This window comes from Tamandua tetradactyla, chromosome 20 (assembly GCF_023851605.1).
Source record: "Tamandua tetradactyla isolate mTamTet1 chromosome 20, mTamTet1.pri, whole genome shotgun sequence".
NCBI classification, from domain to species: Eukaryota; Metazoa; Chordata; class Mammalia; order Pilosa; family Myrmecophagidae; genus Tamandua; species Tamandua tetradactyla.
In genome coordinates this window covers 63,818,997-63,846,170 of record NC_135346.1, presented here as the reverse complement: position 1 = coordinate 63,846,170, position 27,174 = coordinate 63,818,997, and the positions used below count along the sequence as shown (strand labels likewise).

The following is a 27,174-nucleotide window of genomic DNA, read 5'->3' as shown; positions in this document are numbered from 1 at the left end:
TCATGTTGAATGAAATAAATCATACACAAATGGACAGATATTGTATGATTCCATTTGCTAAAATATGCAAATTCATAGAGACAGAAATAGAATACAGGTTACCCAGGAAAGGGGAGAGGCACAATAGGGATGTAATGCATAAAGGATAAGGGTATAGCATTTCTGTTTTGAGTGATGGGAAATTTCAAGGAGTAGATGTGGTAAGGATAGTGCAACATTATAAATGTGATTAATGCCAGTGAATGCCACTGAATAGTATCCATGGGATACAAGATGGGAAAGTTTATGTTACAAATTCTCCAGAATTTTAAAAAATAAGTGTCTAAAAAGGTCAATTAATTGTAATACATGATACTGGAGTATATTTAATAATGAAGGAGCCCAAAAGGACCACATGGGGGCGTATGGAAAAATGGAATATAGACTGTAAGTTTGTATCTATATTAAATTTCTTGAACTTGATAACTGCACTGAAGGTCATTACATAAATGAATCACCCCATTCTTAGGAAATGTACATGGAAGTACCAGGGTTTCAAAAAGCATGATGTATACCACCTATTATCAAAGTGTTAGAAAATAGATAAATAGGTAGATTAGATTAGATAGATAGACAGATGGATAGATAGAATGTTACAGCAAAGGTAGCAAAATTAATGTTGTTGGATATGGGTATCTGGATGGAAGGTATTTTCTCTATACCAATTTAGTATTATATTTGTAGATGACCTGTAAGTTCGAAATTGCTTCAAAATCAAAAGTATAAAGAAATGTCATATACCCTAAAATGGAATATTATTTAGCAATAAAAAGGAATGAAGTACTGATATATACTACAACATGGATGAATTCTGAAAACATTATGCTAAGTGAAAAAATCCAATCATAAGACACTATATATCTTATTAGTACAGATTTATGAAGTGTCCAGAATAAGGAAATCTATAGAGATTGAATATAGACTAGTTGTTACCTCAGTCTGGGGTAGTTTTGGAAAATATGGAGTGATGGCTATTGCGTAGGAGGTTTCCTTTAGAGGTGATAAGCATATCCTAAAACTAGTTGTGGAGATAGCTGTGAAATTCTGTGAATATATTAAAGACCATAAAATTGTACACTTCAAATGAATGAATTGCATGGCATGCGTATTTTATCTCAATAAAACAGTTTCTTAATTAAAGATTACACTCAGTCACAGACATGGAGAATTTACAGTGAAATGAATATTTCTTCCCATTGTTTCTTTGGCTTCCTTCTCTCCAGAGTTGTGGCCATTTCTCCTTCCACACTACAGTCCCCAGTGTTATGACCCTGAGGAATGAATTGATTTAGCCTATAACAAAGAAGTAGAGAAAAGCAGACACAGAAATACCCTGTTCAACCTGGCATAAGTATAGAATTTTCCTTTGTAAAAAAATAGGTTAGGAGTGGGGAAAGCTGCTATTAGTTGCTCGACAGTCTTAAAAGACTGTCTTTGACACATCTTACCTCATATCTCCCCTTGAATCCGGGTCACCTTAGTGACTCACTTGTATAAATACAATGCAATGGAAATGAAGCTACATAACTTTGAAGGCTAGCTGAGAAGAGACTGGAGTGTGTTTGCCTAGTTCTCTGAAGACATTTGCCTCTGGAAACCTGAGCTGCCTTATAAGGTGTCTGACTCCCCTGAAGCTGCTATGCTGTGAGGAAGTATATGCCATATAGAGTGGCTCTGTGTAGATATACCTGGGAGTCCAGATGAAGGTCAAGATGATAACTTCTTGATTAACCGTAGACATCTGAGAAAGGACATCTCCAAATTATTCCAACTTTTGTCAAGTTCCTTCCAGCTTTTAAGTTTCCCTCTTGAGGACCCAGATGTTGTGGAGATATGCCATTCCATCTGAGCCCTGTCTATGTTCTTTTTGTTTTTGATGATGCAGAAATTTCTATTGGCCACCTGTTCCCCAAAGGGCACCCTGAGTCTGCTGCCTCAATTCCTCAGACATTTTGTGTAATTGGTCTTAGATACCACTTTGCCAGCAATGATGCTGCAGGTGGTGGTCTTGTGGATGGTTTGCATGGAGTTGCTGCTGCCCAGGGCATCACTGAGACTGAAGTCCTCCTCATATTCCAGCAGGCAGTGGTAGGTGGTGATCTCAGCCTCCAGCTTGACCTTGATGTTCATACTCCCGGGCCTGACACTGTGCCTTTGCCCGGGTCTGTGCCAGCTCTGATTCCAGGTACAGCAGGACCCTGCTGAGCTGCTCCATCTGCAGAGCATAGCTGGCTTCCACCTCCCACAGGTTGTTCTCCAAGCTGACATTCAGATTTCTCATGGAGTCCAGGTCAGTTTTGAAGGACTGGACAGTACATTTCAGTTACATGAGTGTCATCTCAACAGTTCCTATCTCCACAGACTAAGAGGTGGTGACTGTGGTGCTCTCTTCAATTTACTGAGACCAGAACTTGTCCAGCTCCTCTTGGTTCTTCTGAGTCAATTCATCATACTGGACCCAGATTTCTCCCAGCATCTTGCTGAGTTTCTGATACTTGGGGGCATCCACCTCCATGGTCAGCCCTGAGCTAGCAATCTGGGCTTGCAGGCCCTTTACTTCCTCCTCATGGTTCTTCTTCATGAAGAGCAGCTCCTCTTTGAGAATCTCAATCTCCATCTCCAGCTGCAGCTGAGTGATGTTGGTGTCATCAGTGACCTTGAGGAGCCCATGGATGTCATTCTCCACAGACTGGCACATAGCCAGATCAGTCTCATACTTGACTCAGAAGTCAGCAGCAGCCAGTCAGACATTGTCAATCTGCAAGATGCAGGCACTGTCCATGGAATTTTCAAAGATCTGAGCCCTCAGTTCCTTGCTGGTCTTCAGGTAGTTGCACCAGTCCCTGACCTGGGTCACTGTCTCTCCAGGTGTTCCCAGATTTTGCCTTCCAGCCTCCCATTCTCAGTCTCCAGGGTCCTCCCCATGCCCAGGTAGGAGGTCAGGTAGTCATTCAGGGTCTGCATGATCTCCTTTTCACACTGGATGCCCTCCATTCTCACCAGACTCCCAGCCATCCCACTGGCCAAGCCCCCAGACACCCAGCTCCCCCAGGAGCTAGAGAAGTGGGACACAGAGAACCCAAGCAGCTGGTGCTGGCATACATGCTGACTGCCACTGGTTGGCAAGACTCAGTGGCTGGGCATCCATTTGGATTGAGCCCAGGGATTGGTAGTTGGTGGAGACAGTGGTGTTATAACTCATACTGTCTGAGGAGGATATGGCTGCAGATTCCTTATCTGAATTCTTGATCCACATTATCTATAAGCATAATAAAATGGCTATTTTGTGCTACTGAGTTTTGTGACAGTTTGTTATACACCAATAGTAACTGTTGCAAACTTAAGTGAGCCACATAATCCTTACCTATGAATCATTCAGAAATACCACCATATGCCCCCCAAAATGGCCAAACCCTCCTGATGTCCCATCACATAAAACTCTTCTCTTGGCTGCAATTATCTCAATTATCACCCAAGAACCCCAGGTCTCCTCTGGCACCAAGTATATATAAAGAAGGGCAGTTACACTCAGTTACTGCAGTGCGAAGTAGTTATGCATTTTTTTTTTTAAATTTTGTGAAGGGAAGAAAAAACTTCAGTACCTGGGTAAATAATAAAATAAGGCTTAATTGCAGTTGAGAAAGGTTTTATATATAATTTCCAGGGTTTTTAGTTGTATTTAGCAGGAAGATTAGAGAAAAGTGCATCTACTCCACCTTGTCAGATGTGGAAATTCGTAGACTTTTTTTTAACTTCATGATATTGCATTTCTTAATTAGATTAAGTATTCCTTGCTGCGAATAAAGAAGAAAAAGATATAATACGTATCTAGTTACATTAGACATTGCTTCCCCTCTTGAGTTTTATTTATGTTTGAGCATTAAAGCAAAATTATCACATTATCTGATGTGATTATCAATGTCTGTAGAGGAAATGTTTCAGACAATTAAATAATAAATGGGGTAGGGCAAAGGGACATAAAGGGAAGTAGGATTGCTACAGTAAACTTCAAATGTAAAATTTTAATAACAGTAAACAATGATGTTATATATAATTTTCATCCTGAACAACCATTACAAAGGCTAACAGAGTTATACACAAAATAATTAAAACTAGAATTCAAAATAGTTTTGAAATATTCAAGTAACTCAAAGGAAGTAAGGAAAACAAAAACAGAATTGAAAAGAGAGGGAACAGAGAAAAGTGCAAAAAATAAAATGGCAAGCTTAATTCTTGATATGTTAAAAATACAGTAAATATTTAGGATCTAAATATACCAATTAAAAGAGAGACTATAAGAGTAGATTAAAAAACATGATCCAGCTATAAGTTTGCACAAGAGACTCACTTCAAGTATAACAAAATAGTTAGGCTGACAGCGAAAAGATGGAAAATGTATGCCTGCAATCATTCATCAAAAGAAAATTGAGGGACTTCCGGAGAAGGTGGCGGCTTAGTAAGACGCGCGGATCTTAGTTCCTCCTCCAGAACAGCTACTAGGGGAGTAGAAACGATACAGAACAGCTGGCGGAGCCACAACAGAGACCAAGAAGACAGCGTACCCCATCCTGGAACGGCTGACTGGCTGAGAGAACCCGCTCCGGTGAGATCGCTGAGGGGCGCGGGCTTCCCCGGGCAGGGCGGCAAGCGGCCGGAGTCCTTCCCTTCCTCCTTCCTGGGCCAGATGGCAGAATTGGGCAGGCGGTCCCCTCAAGCCACAGCGGCTGGCGCCCCCACCACGCGCGGCCCCCCAGACCAACTGAGAGAATTGGATCAGAAATCCCCAGGCCACGGAAAAGAGTGACCGGGGGGGTCCCATCCAAACATGTGGCTCCCCGGTCCGGCTGGGAACAGTGCACTCTCCCGGGCCGCAGCGGCTGGTGCCCTCTCGCCACGCTTGGTGTCCCGGGCCAACTAGGAAATTCGGACAGGTGCTCTCCCAGGCTGCGGCGGCCGGCGACCCTCCCCGCATTCGGACCCCCGAGCCGGCTGGCACTCTTCCAAGCCGCTTCGTCTGGCGAACCTCCCCCATGGTGAGAGTTTTCCAAAGTTAAAGGACCCACAGCACCTTTTACTGGTGGGACCCGCAGACAAACGTGTGCCACGAGCGCCACCTGCTGGGCAGGAAAATAAAAACAGAACCCAGAGATTTCACAGAAAAATCTTTCAACCTGTTGGGTCCAACACCCAGGGAAATCTGACTAAATGCCCAGATGCCAGCAGAAGATAACGGATCACGCTCAGAAACTTGAAAATACGGCACAGTCAAAGGAACAAACCAATAGTTCAAATGAGATATAGGAGCTGAGACAACTAATGCTGAATATACGAACAGAAATGGAAAATCTCTTCAAAAACAAAATCGATAAATTGAGGGAGGACATGAAGAAGACATGGGCTGAAAAAAAGAAGAAATAGAAAAACTGAAAAAACAAATCACAGAACTTAAGGAAGTGAAGGATAAAGTAGAAAAGATGGAAAAAACAATGGATACCTACAATGACAGATTTAAAGAGACAGAAGATAGAATTAGTGATTTGGAGGATGGAACATCTGAATTCCAAAAAGAAACAGAAACTATCGGGAAAAGAATGGAAAAATTTGAACAGGGTATCAGGGAACTCAAGGACAATATGAAGCGCACAAATATACGTGTTGTGGGTGTCCCAGAAGGAGAAGAGAAGGGAAAAAGAGGAGAAAAACTAATGGAAGAAATTATCACTGAAAATTTCCCAACTCTTATGAAAGACCTAAAATTACAGATCCAAGAAGTGCAGAGCACCCCAAAGAGATTAGACCCAAATAGGCATTCTCCAAGACACTTACTAGTTAGAATATCAGAGGTCAAAGAGAAAGAGAGGATCTTGAAAGCAGCAAGAGAAAAACAATCCATCACATACAAGGGAAACCCAATAAGACTATGTGTAGATTTCTCAGCAGAAACCATGGAAGCTAGAAGACAGTGGGATGATATATTTAAATTACTAAAAGAGAAAAACTGCCAACCAAGACTCCTATATCCAGCAAAATTGTCCTTCAAAAATGAGGGAGAAATTAAAACATCCTCAGACAAAAAGTCACTGAGAGAATTTGTGACCAAGAGACCAGCTCTGCAAGAAATACTAAAGGGAGCACTAGAGTCAGATATGAAAAGACAGAAGAGAGAGGTATGGAGAAGAGTGTAGAAAGAAGGAAAGTCAGATATGATATATATAATACAAAAGGCAAAATGGTAGAGGAAAATATTGTCCAAACAGTAATAACACTAAATGTCAATGGACTGAATTCCCCAATCAAAAGACATAGACTGGCAGAATGGATTAAAAAACAGGATCCTTCTATATGCTGTCTACAGGAAACACATCTTACACCCAAAGATAAACATAGGTTGAAAGTGAAAGCTTGGGAAAAGATATTTCATGCAAATAACAACCAGAAAAGAGCAGGAGTGGCTATACTAATATCCAACAAATTAGACTTCAAATGTAAAACAGTTAAAAGAGACAAAGAAGGACACTATATACTAATAAAAGGAACAATTAAACAAGAAGACATAACAATCATAAATATTTATGCACCGAACCAGAATGCCCCAAAATACGTGAGGAATACACTGCAAACACTGAAAAGGGAAATAGACCCATATACCATAATAGTTGGAGACCTCAATTCCCCACTCTCATCAATGGATAGAACATCTAGACAGAGGATCAATAAAGAAATAGAGAATCTGAATATTACTATAAATGAGCTAGACTAAACAGACATTTATAGGACATTACATCCCACAACAGCAGGATACACCTTTTTCTCAAGTGCTCATGGATCATTCTCAAAGATAGACATTATGCTGGGTCACAAAGCAAGTCTTAACAAATTTAAAAAGATTGAAATCATACACAACACTTTCTCGGATCATAAAGGAATGAAGTTGGAAATCAACAATAGGTGGAGTGCCAGAAAATTCACAAATACGTGGAGGCTCAACAACACACTCTTAAACAACGAGTGGGTCAAAGAAGAAATTGCAAGATAGATTAGTAAATACCTCGAGGCAAATGAAAACAAAAACACAACTTATCAAAACTTATGGGATGCAGCAAAGGCAGTGCTAAGAGGGAAATTTATTGCTCTAAATGTCTATATCAGAAAAGAAGAAAAGGCAAAAATGCAGGAATTAACTGTCCACTTGGAAGAACTGGAGAAAGAACAGCAAACTAATCCCAAAGCAAGCAAAAGGAAAGAAATAACAAAGATTAGAGCAGAAATAAATGAAAGTGAAAACATGAAAACAATAGAGAAAATCAATAAGACCAGAAGTTGGATCTATGAGAAAATCAATAAGATTGATGGGCCCTTATCAAGATTGACAAAGAGAAGAAGAGAGAGGATGCAAATAAATAAGATCAGAAATGGAAGAGGAGACATAACTACTGACCTCACAGAAATAAAGGAGGTAATAACAGGATACTATGAACAACTTTACGCTAATAAATACAACAATTTAGATGAAATGGACGGGTTCCTGGAAAGACATGAACAACCAACTTTGACTCAAGAAGAAATAGATGACCTCAACAAACCAATCACAAGTAAAGAAATTGAATCAGTCATTCAAAAGCTTCCTAAAAAGAAAAGTCCAGGACCAGACGGCTTCACATGTGAACTCTATCAAACATTCCAGAAAGAATTAGGACCAACTCTCCTCAAACTCTTCAAAAAAATCGAAGTGGAGGGAAAACTACCTAAATCATTCTATGAAGCCAACATCACCCTCATACCAAAACCAGGCAAAGATATTACAAAAAAAGAAAACTACAGACCAATCTCTCTAATGAATATAGATGCAAAAATCCTCAATAAAATTCTAGCAAATCGTATCCAACAACACATTAAAAGAATTATACATCATGACCAAGTAGGATTCATCCCAGGTATGCAAGGATGGTTCAACATAAGAAAATCAATTAATGTAATACACCATATCAACAAATCAAAGCAGAAAAATCACATGATCATCTCAATTGATGCAGAGAAGGCATTTGACAAGATTCAACATCCTTTCCTGTTGAAAACACTTCAAAAGATAGGAATACAAGGGAACTTCCTTAAAATGATAGAGGGAATATATGAAAAACCCACAGCTAATATCATCCTCAATGGGGAAAAATTGAAAACTTTCCCCCTAAGATCAGGAACAAGACAAGGATGTCCACTATCACCACTATTATTCAACATTGTGTTGGAGGTTCTAGCCAGAGCAATTAGACAAGAAAAAGAAATACAAGGCATCAAAATTGGAAAGGAAGAAGTAAAACTATCACTGTTTGCAGATGATATGGTAGTATACGTCGAAAACCCGGAAAAATCCACAACAAAACTACTAGAGCTAATAAATGAGTACAGCAAAGTAACAGGTTACAAGATCAACATTCAAAAATCTGTAGCATTTCTATACACTAGTAATGAACAAGCTGAGGGGGAAATCAAGAAACGAATCCCATTTACAATTGCAACTAAAAGAACAAAATACCTAGGAATAAATTTAACTAAAGAGACAAAAAACCTATATAAAGAAAACTACAAAAAACTGTTAAAAAAAAATCACAGAAGACCTAAATAGATGGAAGGGCATACTGTGTTCATGGATTGGAAGACTAAATATAGTTAAGATGTCAATCCTATCTAAATTGATTTACAGATTCAATGCAATACCAATCAAAATCCCAACAACTTATTTTTCAGAAATAGAAAAACCAATAAGCAAATTTATCTGGAAGGGCAGGTGCCCTGAATTGCTAAAGACATCTTGAAGAAAAAAAACAAAGCTGGAGGTCTCGCGCTGCCTGACTTTAAGGCATATTATGAAGCCACAGTGGTCAAAACAGCATGGTATTGGCATAAAGATAGATATATCGACCAATGGAATCGAATAGAGTGCTCAGATATAGACCCTCTCATCTATGGACATTTGATCTTTGATAAGGCAGTCAAGCCAACTCACCTGGGACAGAACAGTCTCTTCAATAAATGGTGCCTAGAGAACTGGATATCCATATGCAAAAGAATGAAAGAAGACCCATGTCTCACACCCTATACAAAAGTTAACTCAAAATGGATCAAAGATCTAAACATTAGGTCTAAGACCATAAAACAGTTAGAGGAAAATGTTGGGAGATATCTTATGGATCTTACAACTGGAGGCGGTTTTATGGACCTTAAACCTAAAGCAAGAACACTGAAGAAGGAAACAAATAAATGGGAGCTCCTCAAAAGTAAACACTTTTGTGCATCAAAGAACTTCATCAAGAAAGTAGAAAGACAGCCTACACAATGGGAGACAATATTTGGAAATGATATATCAGATAAAGGTCTAGTATCCAGAATTTATAAAAAGATTGTTCATCTCAACAACAAAAAGACAGCCAACCCAATTACAAAATGGGAAAAAGACTTGAACAGACACCTCTCAGAAGAGGAAATACAAATGGCCAAAAGGCACATGAAGAGATGCTCAATGTCCCTGGCCATTAGAGAAATGCAAATCAAAACCACAATGAGATATCATCTCACACCCACCAGAATGGCCATTATCAACAAAACAGAAAATGACAAGTGCTGGAGAGGATGCGGAGAAAGAGGCACACTTATCCACTGTTGGTGGGAATGTCAAATGGTGCAACCACTGTGGAAGGCAGTTTGGCGGTTCCTCAAAAAGCTGAATATAGAATTGCCATACGACCCAGCAATACCATTGCTGGGTATCTACTCAAAGGACTTAAGGGCAAAGACACAAACGGACATTTGCACACCAATGTTTATAGCAGCGTTATTTACAATTGCAAAGAGATGGAAACAGCCAAAATGTCCATCAACAGATGAGTGGCTAAACAAACTGTGGCATATACATACGATGGAATATTATGCAGCTCTAAGACAGAATAAACTTATGAAGCATGTAATAACATGGATGGACCTAGAGAACATTATGCTGAGTGAGTCTAGCCAAAAACTAAAGAACAAATACTGTATGGTCCCACTGATGTGAACCGACATTCGAGAATAAACTTGGAATATGTCATTGGTAACAGAGACCATCAGGAGTTAGAAACAGGGTAAGATAATGGGTAATTGGAGCTGAAGGGATACAGACTGTGCAACAGGACTAGATGCAAAAACTCAAAAATGGACAGCACAGGGCAGGCCATGGTGGCTCAGCGGCAAGAATGCTTGCCTGCCATGCCAGAGGACCTGGGTTTGTTTCCTGGTGCCTGCCCATGTAAAAAGAAATAAATAAAAAAAAAAAAAACGATTCTCTTGTGACATTTGCCCCCCTCCCCTTTTAAAAAAAAAAAAAAAAATGGACAGCACAATAATACCTAATTGTAAAGTAATCATGTTAAAACACTGAATGAAGCTGCATCTGAGCTATAGGTTTTTGTTTATTTATTTATTTATTTAGTTTTTAATTTTTTTGTTTTTTTTGTTTTTGTCTGTCTGGTTGTCTTTTTTTTTTTTTTTACTATTATTATTACTTTTATTTTTTTTCTCTATATTAACATTCTATATCTTTTTCTGTTGTGTTTTTAGTTCTTCTAAACCGATGCAAATGTACTAAGAAATGATGATCATGCATCTATGTGATGATGTTAAGAATTATTGATTGCATATGTAGAATGGTATGATTTCTAAATGTTGGGTTAATTTCTTTTTTTCCGTTAATTAATAAAAAAAAAAAAAGAAAAGAAGGAAGCTGTAGCATAGAGACGATGACTATGTAGCCCTGATTTACATAACTAGGAAATTATACTGGCACTGTACTGCTATTATTAGACCTAATATATATTAGGACATCTTTTAAGTCCTTCACTCAAGTCTTATGATTTTCTCAATAAAGCTCTTACACATCTTTCAAAAAGAAAAAAGAAAATTGAAATGTCCTAAACACAATAAGGACATATGTGAAAAATCCATACCTAACATCATATCTAATGGTGAAAGACTGAAAACTTTCCCCCAACATTAAGATCAAGACAAGGATAGCCATTACAGCACTGCTATAAAAAATTGTACAGGAAATTCTATCCAGAGAAATTAGAAAACAAAAAGAAATAAAGGTCATCAAAACTGAAAAGAAGAAACAAAGCTATCTTTATTTGCAGGTGTCATAATCCTATATAAAGAAAATCCTAAACAATCTACAAGAAAGCTACTAGAAGTAGTAAATAAATTCAGCAAATGGCTGGGGTACAAGATCAATATGCAAAAATGACATATTTCTTTTAACTTATGTGTTAGACTAAAGCAAAAATGTTTATTTGATACAAAATTTATATTTTGACTAGTGCATCTCCTAATATAACTTATATGAACAGTTTTATTGAACACCATGAGTACATGAAACCTTGAGTAGGACATGAGATTTTGTGGGTTTGTCCAGAGTGATGCCTTGATAAATCCCAGAGTGATTTGAACAGTGAATAAAAAGCATTTAAATGCAAAGTCCTCTTGGGGGAATGGTGAGAAAGAGGGAAAATTCAACTTCCCCAATTGGAGAAGGCCTGATATTCTTGCAAGCAGTGAGGGTAACAAAATCAATAGGCCAAACCCTCAATCTTGGGATTTGGTCATATGAAACATATCCCAAACAAAGGATAGGCTAAGCCTACTTAAAATTAGGCCTAAGAGTCAGCCCCAGAGAACTTCTTTTGTTGCTCTGATGTGGACCGTCAGCCAACATGGCAAGCAAACTCACAGCCCTCCCCCTCACTATGTGGGATGTGACTCCCAGGGGTGTAAACTTCCCTGGCAACATGGGACAGAAATCCTAGAATGAGCTGGGACTCAGCATCAAGGGCTTGAGAAAACCTTCTCAACAAAGGGGAAGAGAGAAATGAGACAAAATAAAGAGTCAGTAGCTGAGAGATTTCAAACAGAGTCAAGAGGTTATCCTGGAAGTTATTCTTATGCATTATATAGATAACCCCTTTTTAGTTGAAGGTGTATTAGAGAGGCTAGAGGGAAGTGCCTGAAACTGTAGAGTTGTGTTCCGGTAGCCATGTTTCTTTAAGATAACTGTATAGTGATACAGCTTTTGCAAAGTGACTGTGTGATTGTGAAAACCTTGTTCTGATGCTCCTTTTATCTATGGTATAGAGAGATGAGTAAAAAATATCGATTAAAAATAAATAAATAATAGGGGGAACAAATGTTAAAATAAATTGGGTAGAGGGAAATACTATTTGAGAGGGAGAGGTAAGGGGTATTGTATGTAGGAGTTTTTTCTTTTTTCTTTTTCTGGAGTGATGCAAATGTTCTGGAAATGATCATGGTGATGAATATACAAGTGTATGATGATATTGTGAGCCACTGATTGCACACCAAATATGGAATGTCCATATGTTGAGAATGTTCATGTTGTATGTTGATTGATTTTATTAATAAAATTAAAAAAAAATTACTTGTATTTCTATACCCAGCAAGGAACAATTGGAAATGGAAATGAAGAGAACAATTCTATTTATAATAGCATTAAAAAAGAATAAAATATCTAAGAATAAATTTAATAAATGATGTGAATTACTAATATACTGGGAACTATAAAAAATATTGTTTAAATAAATTAAATAAGTTCTAAATAAACTGAAAGACATCTGTGCTGGTTTGAAATTGTTATGTACCCCCAGAAAAGCTTTGTTCCTCAGTACTGTAGGGTGAGGCATTTTGATTAGCTTGTTTCCATGAAGATATAAACCACTCAGTTGTGGGTGTGGCCTTTAAATTGGACTGTTGTCATGGGGATGAGACGAACCCAACTGTAGGTGTGAACTTTTAATTAGATGGAGATGTGACTCCACCCATTTAAGTTCTTGATTAGTTTACTGGAGTACTTTAAAAGGGGAAATAATTTGGAGTTGCTTCAGAAGTGACATAGACACAGATTTTTGGAGATGTTTGGCATGCTGAAGGAGATAGAGAGAGTAGACACCTGGCCATAGACATTTGAAGAGGCAAAGCCCAGCTGACATTGCCATGTGCTTTCCCATGAGGTGTTAATTAAGCCAGAATCCAGAGTTGTGTCCCAGAGGAGTTAAATGAGGGCCCACAGACACTCAGAAAGGAAACCACTCACATCAGAAGTTGGAAGCAACAGAACTGGGAGCAAAGGCCAGAAGATGATAACCATATCTTTCCTTGAGACAGACTTCAGACTCCTTGAGTCAAGGCATCTTTCTCTGGATGTCTTAGTTTGGACATTTTTAGAGCCTTAGAACTGTAATCTTGTAATTTAATAAATTCTCTTTTTAAAAGTCATTCCATTTCCAATATATTGCATGTCAGGAGCATTTAGCAAATGAACACAGCAGCCCATGTTTATGAATTGGAAGAATTAATGATTAAGATGTCTACAGTACCCAAAGCAATGTACAGATTTCATAAAAACCAATAAAATTTACAGCAGTCTATTTTGCAGACATGGACAAGCTGGGTCTGTGTTCTTAATTCTCATATTTTCTGCTCTGATTCTTCAGCCAGAAGTTTTTCTTACAGGTAAAATTTGTTTAATTTTTTAAGTGCAGTTTTATTGAGATATATTCACATACCCTATAACCATCCAAAGTGTACCATCAGTGGTTCACATTATCATCATATATAATGATGTACATTCATCACCACAGTCAATTTTTGAACATTTTCATTACTCTAAAAAGTTAAAATAAGAATAAACTAAAAGTAAAAAAGAACACCTAAAACATCCCAAACTCCTTGTCACAATCCTATTATTAATCTACTTTTTACCTTATTTTTACTCATCTGTCCATACACTTCATAAAGTTAGAGTCAGCCACAAGGTTTTCACAACTGCATGGATTGCACTCTATAAACCATATAGTTATATAATCATGTTTAAGCATCAAGGCTACTGGATTACAATTCAATAGTTTCAGATATTTCCTTCTATCTATTCTAATACACCAAAAACTAAAAAGGGATATGTATATAATGCATAAGAATAACCTCTAGAATAATTTCTAGTCTCTATTTGAAATCTCTCAGCCACTGAAACTTTATTCTGTTTCATTTCTCTTCCCCTTTTTGAACAAGAAGACTGTATTAATTAGGGTTCTCTAGAGAAACAGAATCAACAGGGAACACTCGCAAATACAAATTTATAAAGGTGTCTCACGTGACCATGGAACACAGAGTCCAAAATCTGCAGGGCAGGCTGTGAAGCTGACAATTCCGATGGAGGGTCTGGACAAACTCCACGGGAGAGGCTCACCAGCAGAAACAGGAAGAGCCTGTCTCTTCTGAGTCCTCCTTAAAAGGCTTCCAGGGATCAGATTAAGCATTACTCATTGTAGAAGACACTGCCCTTTGGCTGATTACAAATGGAATCAGCTGTGGATGTAGCTGACATGATCATGATTTAATTCTATGAAATGTCCTCATCGCAAAAGACAGGCCAGCACTTGCCTAACCAGACAAACAGGTACCACCACTTGGCCAAGTTGACACATGAACCTGACCATGACAAAGACTTTCTCAATCCCATGATGCTGGGTCCAAGCTCATACCTGAGAGTCATGTCCCATGTGGCCTGGGAGATTTTACATGCCTGGGAGTCATTTAGACAGAATTTTTACTTTCTATTGAGTCAGAGTTTCTGAGTTTTCAGCACTGAGAGCACCATCTTGGAAGTTGATGAACTTTGCCTGTTGTTTTTTCTATGCACAACTAGAGCTGGAAGGGCTTTGAGTATCCTAAGGCTCCCAGGAGAAAAATAATCCCTGTGGGCAACTGTTCTAGTTTGCTAGCTGCTGGAATACAACACAGCAGAGATGGATTGGCTTTTAATAAAAGGGGATTTATTTTGTTAGTTCTTCAGAGGAAAGGCAGCTTTTGACTGATGTTCTTTCTTACGTAGGAAGGCACAAAGTAATCTCTGCTGGCCTTCTCTCCAGGCCTCTGGGTTCCAACATCTTTCCCCAGGGTGATTTCTTTCTGCACCTCCAAAGGTCTGGGCTGAGCTGCCAGTGCTGAAATGAGGTATGCTGAGCTGCTTGGGCTGTGCTACGTTGTGCTCTCTCATTTAAGCACTTGCCAATTAAGTCAAACATCATTCATTGCAGCAGGCACGTCTCTTCACTGACTGCAGATGTAACGAGCAACAGATGAGATTCAGGTATCATTGGTTGATGCCCAGAGCAACAGAACTGGGGACGTTCACCTGGCCAAGTTGACAACTGACTCTAACTACCACAGCAACATTGTTATTATTCACTTGAATATTTTTCATCTAATTAACCTCTCACTATTGTTTAACCTTCATTGTTTGATCACTAATGGTTTTGAGTATGTCTTTATATATCTTTATATACTTTTTGTTTCAATGAGAAAATGTGTCATCATAGCACATTCTTCAGGGCTGTCTGATTAAAACTTATTTTTTTAAATCTGTTTTGTAACTCTTTGAAAGTTTCAGGTAACTGATGGATATGTAAATTCCATCCAATCTGGTAGAAATTAATTTGCCTTCCTCCTGAGTGTGGAAAAACAGTTTGTTCCCATTTGTAATCCATCTCCATGTTTCTTCAATCTATATAAATCTGTGAATCTTTGACTTTTCTGTGAATTAGTCATAACATCTATCTGCTTCCCTCATATTATTTAAGTAAAATAAATTATTTAACAAGTGTTCATTTTTTTCTTCTGTGTGAGAGTAAAGATTTTACCTTTTTCTGAAAATTGTCTTTAAAAACCACTTACTTTTTATTGATTTCTAGATTTTTCAACATACATTAAGATTAAACTATTAGCAGTTTTTGACATTGCAAATATCTTCTTTCTTTCCATTTTCTATTAACTTTTCCAAGGAGCCTTATATGTAAAAGAAGACCTTATTTTTTATATGAATAAATTCATCATGTTTTATATTTGTCCCTTTTGATATTGATATTTTGCTTAATTAGTCTTATTTTGCCCATAGTCACAAAGATATTCTCTAACTTTGGGTCTTTAAACAACAGCTACACCCCAATTTGGCTGACTGTTCATGTGCAGGTCTCCTCCTCCACCAAAGTCCAAGACATGGAACCAGACCATGTTGCTTTCAGGGAGGAGATTGAGCACTGTTCACACCCCACCCAGAGTCCCTGAGGACTCATTATCAGGGTTGGATGGTCTGCCTGTAATAATTCCAGGGGCAGGGACAAGGTCCTCCTCTAGTTCCACATCAGCCTTTTATATGGCCTCCCTCTCCTCACTTTCCATTTGTGGTCTGATTCAACTATACTTTCATGTAGTACTTTCAGCATTTGTTCAGAAGTTTCCTGAGAAATATGTTCCTGAATTCATTGTAGATGTAGTGAGGATGTTATGAGATACATTGTGTAATATTAGTATATTAATTCTCTTTTTGAATATTTATTTAACAGCTAGATTCTACCATGAATAAGACATTAGGGAAACCCAGGTAAGAAAATTTTGTCACTTACCAGTCTAGGGAATAATTGGATTTCCCTGAACCTCTAGTTTCTTTTGAACAAAAGTGCTTGATAATTATTACTATTATTCCCCTACAGGAATAAGACAAGGAATGTGCATCATCTTGTGACATAGGTAAAGAATTCTGCAGCCAGAGACTTTCTACCCAGGGACTTTACCTGACCTCCCGTGGGACAGCATCACATATTGAACCCCCTATGTCATTTATTACCCATAAATAACAACAGTTAAACACTTCATAGGTCTGAGTTCTCCCTTTTTGGTGTCTTGGGTAATCATTAACATATACAGCATGTTCTGAATTGGTAAGTTGGATTTTAAATCTGGGTCTGGAGAACGTCAGGTGCACAATAGGAAACTGAGTTCACAATGCATGAAAAAAATAGTTACTTGTAGGTTACAGAGAGAGAGAGGGTGTCAAGAGAGGTCAATTGGAAGTGTGATTAGTTCAGATGGCTCAACTAGCAGTTGGGGAGCACACAGCAGAGCAAGAGAGATCTGTAGCTTCTGCCTTTATTGTGGTCCAGGTGTTAGTAGATTTCCTGTAAGAAGTAAGGATTGGTTGGTTTAAAGCAAATTCACATGGCAAGGAAAAGGGACTGGGGCTCTAAATGGCAGTATGGATGATTAGCTTATCATTTAAGACCAGCTGTGGGTTTTGAATGAGGTATGTAGGTGTGGTGGTATGGGTGGTGTCCAGAGATGTGGGTTTAGGTTCTGGGAGAGTTTTTGCACCCTGGCTAGAAAGTTGTTCATTAACTACACAAAAGTTCAGTGTTGATGCAAGTGGCTTAGCATGAAAGTAAGTTGGATTCAGAGGAAGTATGCAAAAAAATGATAGTGTTAACACAGGTGATGTCTGACAGAATTAGCACAGTGCTGTCATCTCCTAGACAGAAAAGGTCTTGTGTTCTGTTGAATTGTTCAGCATGACTTAAACTCTTTAATGCTGCTAATGGGGAAGAGTTTCAGGGGAAGCTAAATTGTGAAAATGTTTCATTTCTGGATAGTGCACATTTGTTTACATAAATTGTATGTAAAGTTATTGCTCTAGTTTGCTAGCTGCCAGAATGCAATATACCAGAAACAGAATGATTTTTAGAAAGGGGAATTTAATAAGTTGTTAGGTTACAGTTCTAAGGATGAGAAAATGTCCCAATTACACTAAGTCTATAGTAATATCCAATCAAAGGCATCCAGGGAAAGATACCTTGGTTCAAGAAGGCCAATGAAGTTCAAGGTTTCTCTCTCAAGTGAGAAGACACATGGTGAACACATTCACAGTTTCTCTCTCAGCTGGAAGGGCACATGGTGAGCAAAGCATCATCTGTTAGCTTTCTCTCCTGGCTTCCTGTTTCATGAAGCTCCCCAGGAGGGATTTTCCTTCTTCATCTCCAAAGGTGGCTTGTGGGCTGTCTGCTTCTAATGGCTTTGTCATTCTTCTCTGCTCTCTCTGAATCGCTCTCATTCTCCAAAAGGTTTCCTCTTTTATAGGACTCCAGAAACTTATCAAGACCCACCCAAATGGGTGGAGACATGTCATCACCTAATCCAGTTTAACAACCACTCTTGATTAAATCACATCTCCAGGGAGATGATCTGATTACAGTTTCAAACGTACAATACTGAATAGGAATTAGAAGAAATGGTTGCCTTTACAAAATGGGATTAGGATTAAAACATGGTTTTTCTAGGGTACACACACCCTTTCAAACCAGCACAATTATATAAATAAAATGGGTTGACAAAATGTGAATCACAAGTGCTGCCATGTTTCTGGTTAGCTACACCATGCTAACAGCCTCTAATCCAGGTATACCTGAAGCCTCCACTTTTTCCACTATTTAGTGGTGCTTTTGGGGAAGAGCTCCTGGGGAAGAAAGATTGTCAGACTCTAAAAACATGAAAATCTAGGGGTTGTAAAAATTTTGCTCATAACTAAAACGAAGAAACTGCCTAGAATATACTGTATATTGGAAAGGATATTTAGAGATCATTATTGAAAATTTCATAGGCCATCTCTTCATTGAACCCCATTAAAGCTTATGGCTTTGCATAAAAGAAGCATCATATTTTATGAATGGCAGGCAGATTGTTTATCTCCAATTTCACTGTCATAAGTTGTAATAGGATGGTGGCAGTGAATTTAGATAGCTGGGTCCCAGTTCTGAACCACTGTATTGGCTTGCCCAAGAAAGGGAAGGCTGTGGCCATAGTTTCAACCCCACATACAACTGGAGATTTGAAAAAGCAGAGTAAAGAACAGTGAACTACAGCAGAATACATTTGAAATCTTACAGACAGAAGAACAGAGGAAAGAATTTTTTTTAAATGAACAGGGACACAAGTAAGTGAATGACAGTGCAAAAGGCATAAATATACCCCTCAAGCGTGTCCCAGGAGAATTACAGTGGTAGAGCCCATGGAGGTTTAAGATGCACTGACTCCTTAGAGCCCTAGTGAACAGTTTGCTGGGAAGGCCAAAACATTGCAGTCTCAGGTAGGTGACACGGGCTTTTTGGTATCTTTACTGACTTTCTTCCTAGAGCCTATGAAACTGATCTGTACACTTCATGTGTGTCCCCAGACCTGCTTTGGCTGGAAAATAGCAATTTTGGAAAGTTTTCCCCAGGGTGACCTCTTCCTAGAGTTTTCCTTCCAAGCAAAAGCAACTATATGTAATGAAAGGAGAATAAAAATATATGTCAAGAGAGTCTAAATGAAAACAAACAGAACAGTTAAAGACTCCTGGAGAGGAAACAGATGAAAGGAAGATTTCTTCTGAAGGTGAAGCAATTGCACAAATAGTACAATCTTAAAAATTTGTACCTTCTATTCAGGACAAGAATCAGAGGAAGAAGAGATGAATAAAATTCAATTAAACACAGGCAATTCTAAAGGTTAGAATAAATTGAACCAAATGTAACCCAAGCCAATCAACAATAAAAAGATTTGAAAATATAAAAAGAAACAATAGAACTTATGGAAAAGAAAGACATAATTGAAAAGATTAAAAATACACTAGCAGCATACAATGGGAGATTTGAAAAAAGCAGAATAAAGAATCAGTGCACTACAAAAAAGACATTTGGAATCTTGCAAACAGAAGAATAGATAAAGGAAAGAATCATAAAAATGAAGAACAGGGTCTTTAGGAAATGAATGAAAGTACATAAATATACCACTTGTGGGTGTCTCAGAAGAAGAAGAGAAGAGGAAAGTGCCAGGAAGAATATTTGAGGAAATAATGGCCAAAAATTTCCCAACTCTTACGTAAGAAATAAATATACATGTCTAAGAAGCATAATATACTCCAAACAGAATAAATCCAAATAAATATACTAACAGACACATACTAATCAAAATGTCAGATGCCAAAATAAAGAGAAAATCCTGAGGGCAGCAAGAGATAAGCAATTTATCACATATAAGTGAGACACAATAAGGTGATGTGTTGATTTTTTATCAGAAACCATTAAAGTGAGAAGGCAGTGGTGTGACATATTTTAGGAATTGAAAAAGAAAAACTGCCAGTCAAGAGTCCTTTATCCAGCAAAACTCTCCTTCAAAAATGAGGGGGGTTGTAGGGAGTGATCAAGCCTAGGAGACTTATCACCCTCCTCTCTCTGCCCAGAAGGTCTGAAGAGCCCTTATTTTCCTGGAAAGATTCACCAGAAGCTGGGAGATTTTGCTTTGGGCATGGTCACCAGCCCCAACAAGGAAAAAAGGGATTTGCTAATCTGCGTTGGGTGAAACCCTGGAGGCTGTATCTGGAAGGAGGTCCAGACACCAGCAGTGGACAAGTAGGTATGCAGGTAGGAGCTAACTGGCAACACAGACCCCTCTACAACCTCTGATATTCATCCTCCCCCCAAAAGGAGGCCCTGGTTGCAAAAGCTGAAGAATTAAGATGCAGAGAACCAGTTCATGCAAACACCCTAATGGGCTCTTTTCGAAACAGAGGCCCAGAGCTCTCAGAAGTGCATGGACAGGGAGATAGGGTCTAAGAAGTAAGCCAAACCACGTTCCTTGAATGCATTACATCTATGTGCACTGCCCCTCCCTTCATGACCCATGACTCCCCCCATACTCCATGCACCTGAAAACTGTCACCCAACCCCCCAGTATGCTCAAAACAACCCCCCCCAGCCACACTGCCATACAGCACACATATGCACACCTGCCCCAGTCTGACCCGTATCTCCCATGCAAGCACACAATCTCGCCCTGCCCCTTCTGAGATATGTGCACCCATGTCAGCCCCTTGATGCTCATCTCCCATTCTCTGCCCCTTGCAGGCAGTCACCTTCACATCTGGACTCCAGGTCTTCACTTTCATACTCAGGCCACACCTGCCCCCAGTTCATATAGTCATGCACACTACACTGCCCACCCCAAGCTCCACACATGGGTACATAAGGGTCTAGCCTGAAGATCTATGCATGCTGTGCCTCCCACCTCTGGTCAAGCACTGACCTGTGCCTTCAGGCCACACCCATCCCCAGCCCATGCAAGTGCCATCCCACCCCACTCCATACACACCAGGAACCTGTCCCCTACACCAGCACACATGCACAGCCATATCCCCTCTGCCAAATATGTTTGCATCCGTACACAGATCTCCTGACCCCTGCACCCCAACCACCCTGCCACCTGCACATTCTTGTCCCAATCCCCAGCACAAGCACCCTGCCCCCAAAACAGAAATGTGCTCACATGCACACTTCTGCCACAGAGACCCCACCTGTGGACCTGCCCCCCCCCCACATGCATACCTACAACCCACCCAAGCACAACCCACCCCTGACCCATGTCCTGAAACCATGTGCCCTGCCCCTGCACAATGTTGCATCCACACCCCGGTCCCCCAGCTCCTCCCCCTGCGCAAAGATGCACCTGTGCCCTACCCTTATGTTGCCCTGACCTCTGTGCCTCATACCCCACACCCTGAAACCCAAGGCCCCCACACTCCACGCATACACCCATAGCCTACCTAAGCACCAGCACCCATGCATTTGTACGGTCCCCCCATCTGCCTCCTGCCGTACCGAGCCCATGACACATCCTGTTCCTGAACCCCAAGACCTGCCTGAGCTGCACCTCACACCCATGGCATCTGCACCATACCTCCACAGCCCTGAACCCCACATCCCATGCTCACAGGCACCACCATGCCTGTACCTGTAACACAACCTGTTACTGCACTGCTGTGGCCTACCCCATGTCCCACATCCTACTCCATACCTATCCCCAAAATACAAAGCTTTAGACTAATGAAGGAAATCAACTTCCAAAGTAACAATATCAAGATATTTACATTCCTTAAGGGCAACAAAAGATCACTAAGCATATGAAGATGCAGATAGATATAGCCCAGCACAGAATTTGGAAAGACTAATCAAAGATGTTAATTTAACTCTTCTAAATACAATCAGTGAGTTGGATAATGACATAAAGGAGATCAAGAACACACCAGAAGAGCATAAAGCGGGATTTGAAAGAATAATAGAAAAATAGCAGGTATCACTGAGCTTAGAGCTGCTGTAGACCAAATCGTAAATATAGTAGAGACACACAATAGCAGATTTGAAGAGGCAGAAGAAAGAAAAAGTGAACTAGATGATAGCACAACTGATTCTGAACACACAAAAGAGCAAAAGGCAAAAAAGATGGAAAATTTTGAATTGGATCTCAGGGAAATGGACAAAGTACACAACCATAAGAATCATCAAAAATCTTCCTACAAAGAAGGAAGACCCATTCCAGGTGGGTCTTAATTACTTTACTAGAGTCCTATAAAAGAGGAAACATTTTTGAGGATGCAGGAGATTCAGAGAGAGCAGAGAAGAACAACATAGCCATGAGAAGCAGAGAGTCCACTGGCCAGCGACCTTTGGAGATGAAGAAGGAAAATGCCCCCCAGGGAGCTTCATGAAACAGGAAGCCAGGAGAGAAGGCTAGCAAACGACGCCTGCCGTGTTCACCATGTGCCTTTCCAGATGAAAGAGAAACCTTGACTGTGTTCTCCATGTGCCTTCTTACTTGGGAGAGGAAACCCTGAACTTCATCAGCCTTTTTGAACTGAGGTATCTTTCTCTGGGTGCCTTAGATTGAACATTTCTATAGAATTGTTTTAATTGGGACATTTTCTCAGCCTTAGAACTGTAAACTAGCAACTTATTAAATTTCCCCTTTTAAAAGCCATTCTGTTTCTGGTATGTTGCATTCTGGCAGCTAGCAAACTAGAATAAGACTATACTTGAAAAATCCTGAGAAATCTACAACAGAGTTATTTAAGTTAAACACATTCAGCAAGGTGATGGGATATAAAATAAATGTGCAAAAATCAGTAATGTTTCTACACACAAGCAATGACATAACTGAAGAGTCAACTACAGGAAAAAATTCATTCAAGATAGCAACTAGAGAAATCAAGTATCTAGGAATGAACTTAACTAAGGATGTAAAGGGCTTATACATAGAAAACTACATAACATTGTTAAAAGAAGTAAAAAAGACCTACATAGGTGGAAAGACATTCCTGCTCATGAATAAGAAGGTTAAATGTAGTTAAGATGTCAATTCTACCCAAATTGATTTACAGATTCAATGCAGTACCTATAAAAATTCCAACAACCTACTTTGAAGATTTGGAAAAGCTAGTACCAAATTCATCTGGAAGGTAAAGAGACCCTGAATAACTAAAAATATCCTAAAAAAGAAGAACCAAGTGGGAGGATTAACAATTTCTGATTTTAAAACATTATAAAGCCACAGTGGTCAAAACAGCATGGTACTGGCACAAAGAAAGAAGTATTGACCAATGGAATCAAATCAAGAGTGCAGAAATAGAGCACCAAACCTGTGGTCAGCTGATATTCTACAAGGCCCCTAAATCCACTGTAATGGGACAAAATGTTTTTTCAATAAATAGGCATGGGAGAACTGGATGTCAATAACTGAAAGAATGAAAAAGGACCTTACCTTACACCCTTTACAAAAATTAACCCAAAGTAGATGAAACACCTAAATACAAGAAGCAGTGCCATAAAGCTCCTAGAAGAAAATATAGGAAAACATCTTCAAGACCTAGTAATAAGAGGTAGCATCTTAAACTTTACAGCCAAAGCACAAGCAACAAAAGAAAAAAAAAAAAACCAGATAAATATAAACTCAAAATCAAATACTTTTGTGCTCCAAAGGACTTTTTCAAAAGCTGAAGAGGCAGCCAAATCAATGGGAGAAAATATTTGGAAATCACACATCAGATAAAGGTTTGATATTCTGTACACATAAAGAAATCATACAACTCATCAACAGAAAAACAAACAACCCAATTATGTAATGGGGTAAAGAAATGAATAGGCATTTTTCTGAAGAACAAATACAGATGGCTGAAAAAACACATGAAAAAGTGCCATTTCCATAAGCTATATAGGAAATGCAGATCAAGACTACAGTGAGAGACCACCTCCCATCTATAAGAATGGCAGCTATTAAACAGGAAACTACAAATGTTGCAGAGAATGTGGAGAAATTGGGACACTTAGGTTGCTGGGAATGTATAATGACACATCTGCTATGGAAGACAGTCTAGCAGTTCCTCAGAAAACTAAATATCAAGTTACCCTATGACCCAGCAATACCACTACTTGCTATATACCCAGAATAGCTAAAGCAGGAACACAAACAGATATTGGCACATAGATGCTCATAGCAGCATTATTCACAATCACCAAAAGATGGAAGCAATGCAAGTGCCCATCAACAAATGAATGGATTAACAAAATGTTTGTGTATACATATGATGGAATATTATGCAGCAGTAAGATGAACTGGCATCCTCAAGCACCTGACAAGATGTATGATTCTTGAGGACATAATGCTAAGTGAAATAGGCCAGACACAAAAGGACAGATACTGTATGATTCCACTTTTATGAACATGCAAGGGTAAAATCAGAGGTATATAATACAGAATATAGAAGACCTAGAGATACATAGAAGCTAGAGATGGGTGAATGGTTAGCTAGTGAGGCTGAACTTAAATGTAAGGGAATAGATAGAAGTAATGGTGTTTCACTAGGTGGGTCTATAAGTAATATTATCATATTGAAGGTGAACATGATTGAAAGGGGTTAAATAGTCCCATGTGTTCCATCAATTAACACTACAAATATAAATAAGTTCTTGTATGAACTACTGCGCAACAACGAAAGCACAAATAACCCTATTATAAAATGAGTAAAAATAAAATGAATAGACATTTTTCCAAAGAGGAAAGATAAATAACCAAAAAACACATGAAAAGATGTTCATCTTTATTTGCTGTCAGGGAAATGCAAATCAAAACCACAATGAGTTATCATCTCACATCTATAACAATGGCTGCTATAAAACAACCAGGAAACAACAAATGTTGGGGAGGATTTAGAGGTATTAGAACATCTATTCATTGCATGTGAGAATACAAAATAGTATAGTCACTGTGGAAGACAGTTTGGAAGTTCCTCAGAACACTAAATATCTAGTTGCCCAATGGCCCGGCAATTCTGCTACACAGTATATTACATCTGAAAGCCATGACATGAACAGACATTTGCACACCAATGTTCACAGCAGCATTATTAACAATTGCCAAAAGATGGAAACAATCCATGTGTCCACCAACAGATGAGTGGGTAAACAAAATGTGGTATATACACATAATGGAATATTATTCAGTTGTAAGAAGGGACAAAGTCCTGAAGCATGCAACAACTTGTATGAACCTTTAGGACATAATGCTGAGTGAATTAAGACAAACACAAAAGGACATGTATTGTATGATTTCACTATTCTGAACCATCTAGAAAATGTCAACTCAGAATCTTAAAATGTAGAATATAGGAGACCTTAGAGATAGACAGAAGTTAGAGAAGGAGAAGTATTTGTCTAATATACACAGAATTGTTAAGGAGGTTGAACTTAATTGTACAGGAATGGATAGAGGTGATGGTAGTTCATTTTTGGGATTACACGTAATAGTGTCATACTGAAGGTGGATTTGACCAAAAGGGGTTGTTTAAAGTCATGTATCTCACAGATAAACACTACAACTATAAATAAACTCATGCATGAACTACTACAAATCTATGGCACTTGTGCAAAGAGTTAATAATAGAATGGTATATGGGGTAAACTTCCCTATTACATGTTATGGACTATATTTAACAGTTATAACTTATTAATACCAAACCAATAATGGGAGTAAATAATTGGAGAGGGTAAGGGATATGGAGTGTTGGTTTTCTTTTGTGTGAGTGTGTGGGCATCTACCACTTATTTTTCACTTTGAAACAATGAAAATTGTCTCAAATTGAGAGCGAAGATGATTGCACAGCTAAGTGAGGATACAGTGAAAACTTTGGACAGAATATATGGTACATGAATACATCTCAACAAAACCTGAAGAGTCAAGAGATAATAAATAAACAAACAGAAGGATATAAGTGCTGGAGAATATGTTGAGAGATATATATATTTATTCAATATTGGCAGGGAAGTAGAAAAGTGCAACCCCTCTGGAGGTCAGGAGGATTCACAGGAGGCTAAACATAGGGTCATTATATGATCATGCAATCCCATTACTAGGTATAGACTCAGAAGAACAGAAAGGAGGTTCATGATTAGACATTTGCACACTGATGTTTATGGTGGCATTATTCATGATTGCCATTGGATGTGGATGATTGAAGGGTTCTGAGGAGCAGAAGGGTGAACCGTGGTGTATACATATTATGCAATACCCTGCAACTATGGGAATGAAGTCATGAGGCAGGCAATGAGATGAATGAACCTAGAGGACATTATGTTGAATGAAATAAGCCAGAAACAATATGACAACTCTTCTACAGCCTCATTCAGAAAATGCTTATAATAAAATTAGGGCCTATGTTGTATGTTCTTACACTGATCACATTTATTCCTGAGTTTTGATTCTTATTTCTTAGACTCAGAGTACTTTAGTTTGTTAATGCTGCTAGAAATATACAAGAAATAGATTGGCTTTTATAAAGGGAATTTTAAAGTTACAAGTTTAGAGCTTTAGGGCCATGAAAATGTCCAAACTAAGGCATCCAGAGAATGAAACCTTGACTCAAGAAGGCCAATCTCAGAAGGCACATGGCTAGCAACTGCTGGTCCTTTGGCTTCTGGTTTCAAACAGCTTCCCCAGAGGCATTTTCTTTCTGCATATCCAAAGGTCTCTGTCTGTGTTGCCTCTGAACACTTTAAAAATGATTCCCTCTCAAAGAACTCCAGTAAACAGATTAAGACCCATCTTGAATGGACAGAGACACATCTTCATGGAAACAATGTAACCAAAGCTTGTACCATAAACAATAGGTATGCCCCCACAAGTGTGGATTAAGATAGAAAGAACATAGCTTTTCTAGGGTACACAACAGGCTGAAACCAGCACACAGAATTACCATCCTGCAGCTCTGAGGGTCAGCATTACTTCAAAGAGTAAGAAGCTGAAAACGAGATCAAATTTCAATTGGAGATATGAAGCTGATTTGGTTAGAGCTAAGGTAAAGCAGAACATAGAGTAAAGTATGACATTGTCTGCATTTTAAATCTACAA

At 38.8% G+C, this 27,174-nt stretch overlaps 1 long non-coding RNA gene and 1 pseudogene across 1 annotated transcript in view; both read right to left on the bottom strand.

Annotated features, from left to right (window-relative positions):
- The window catches only part of LOC143664264 (uncharacterized), a 75,521-nt gene that overhangs the window by 22,151 nt on the left and 26,196 nt on the right, over positions 1–27,174 (bottom strand). The window contains exon 3 of the long non-coding RNA XR_013166397.1: positions 3,756–3,833. This is a non-coding gene — a long non-coding RNA (uncharacterized LOC143664264). The remainder of the gene's footprint in view (positions 1–3,755; positions 3,834–27,174) is intronic.
- Positions 1,381–3,516, bottom strand: LOC143664676 (keratin, type I cytoskeletal 18 pseudogene; annotated as a pseudogene).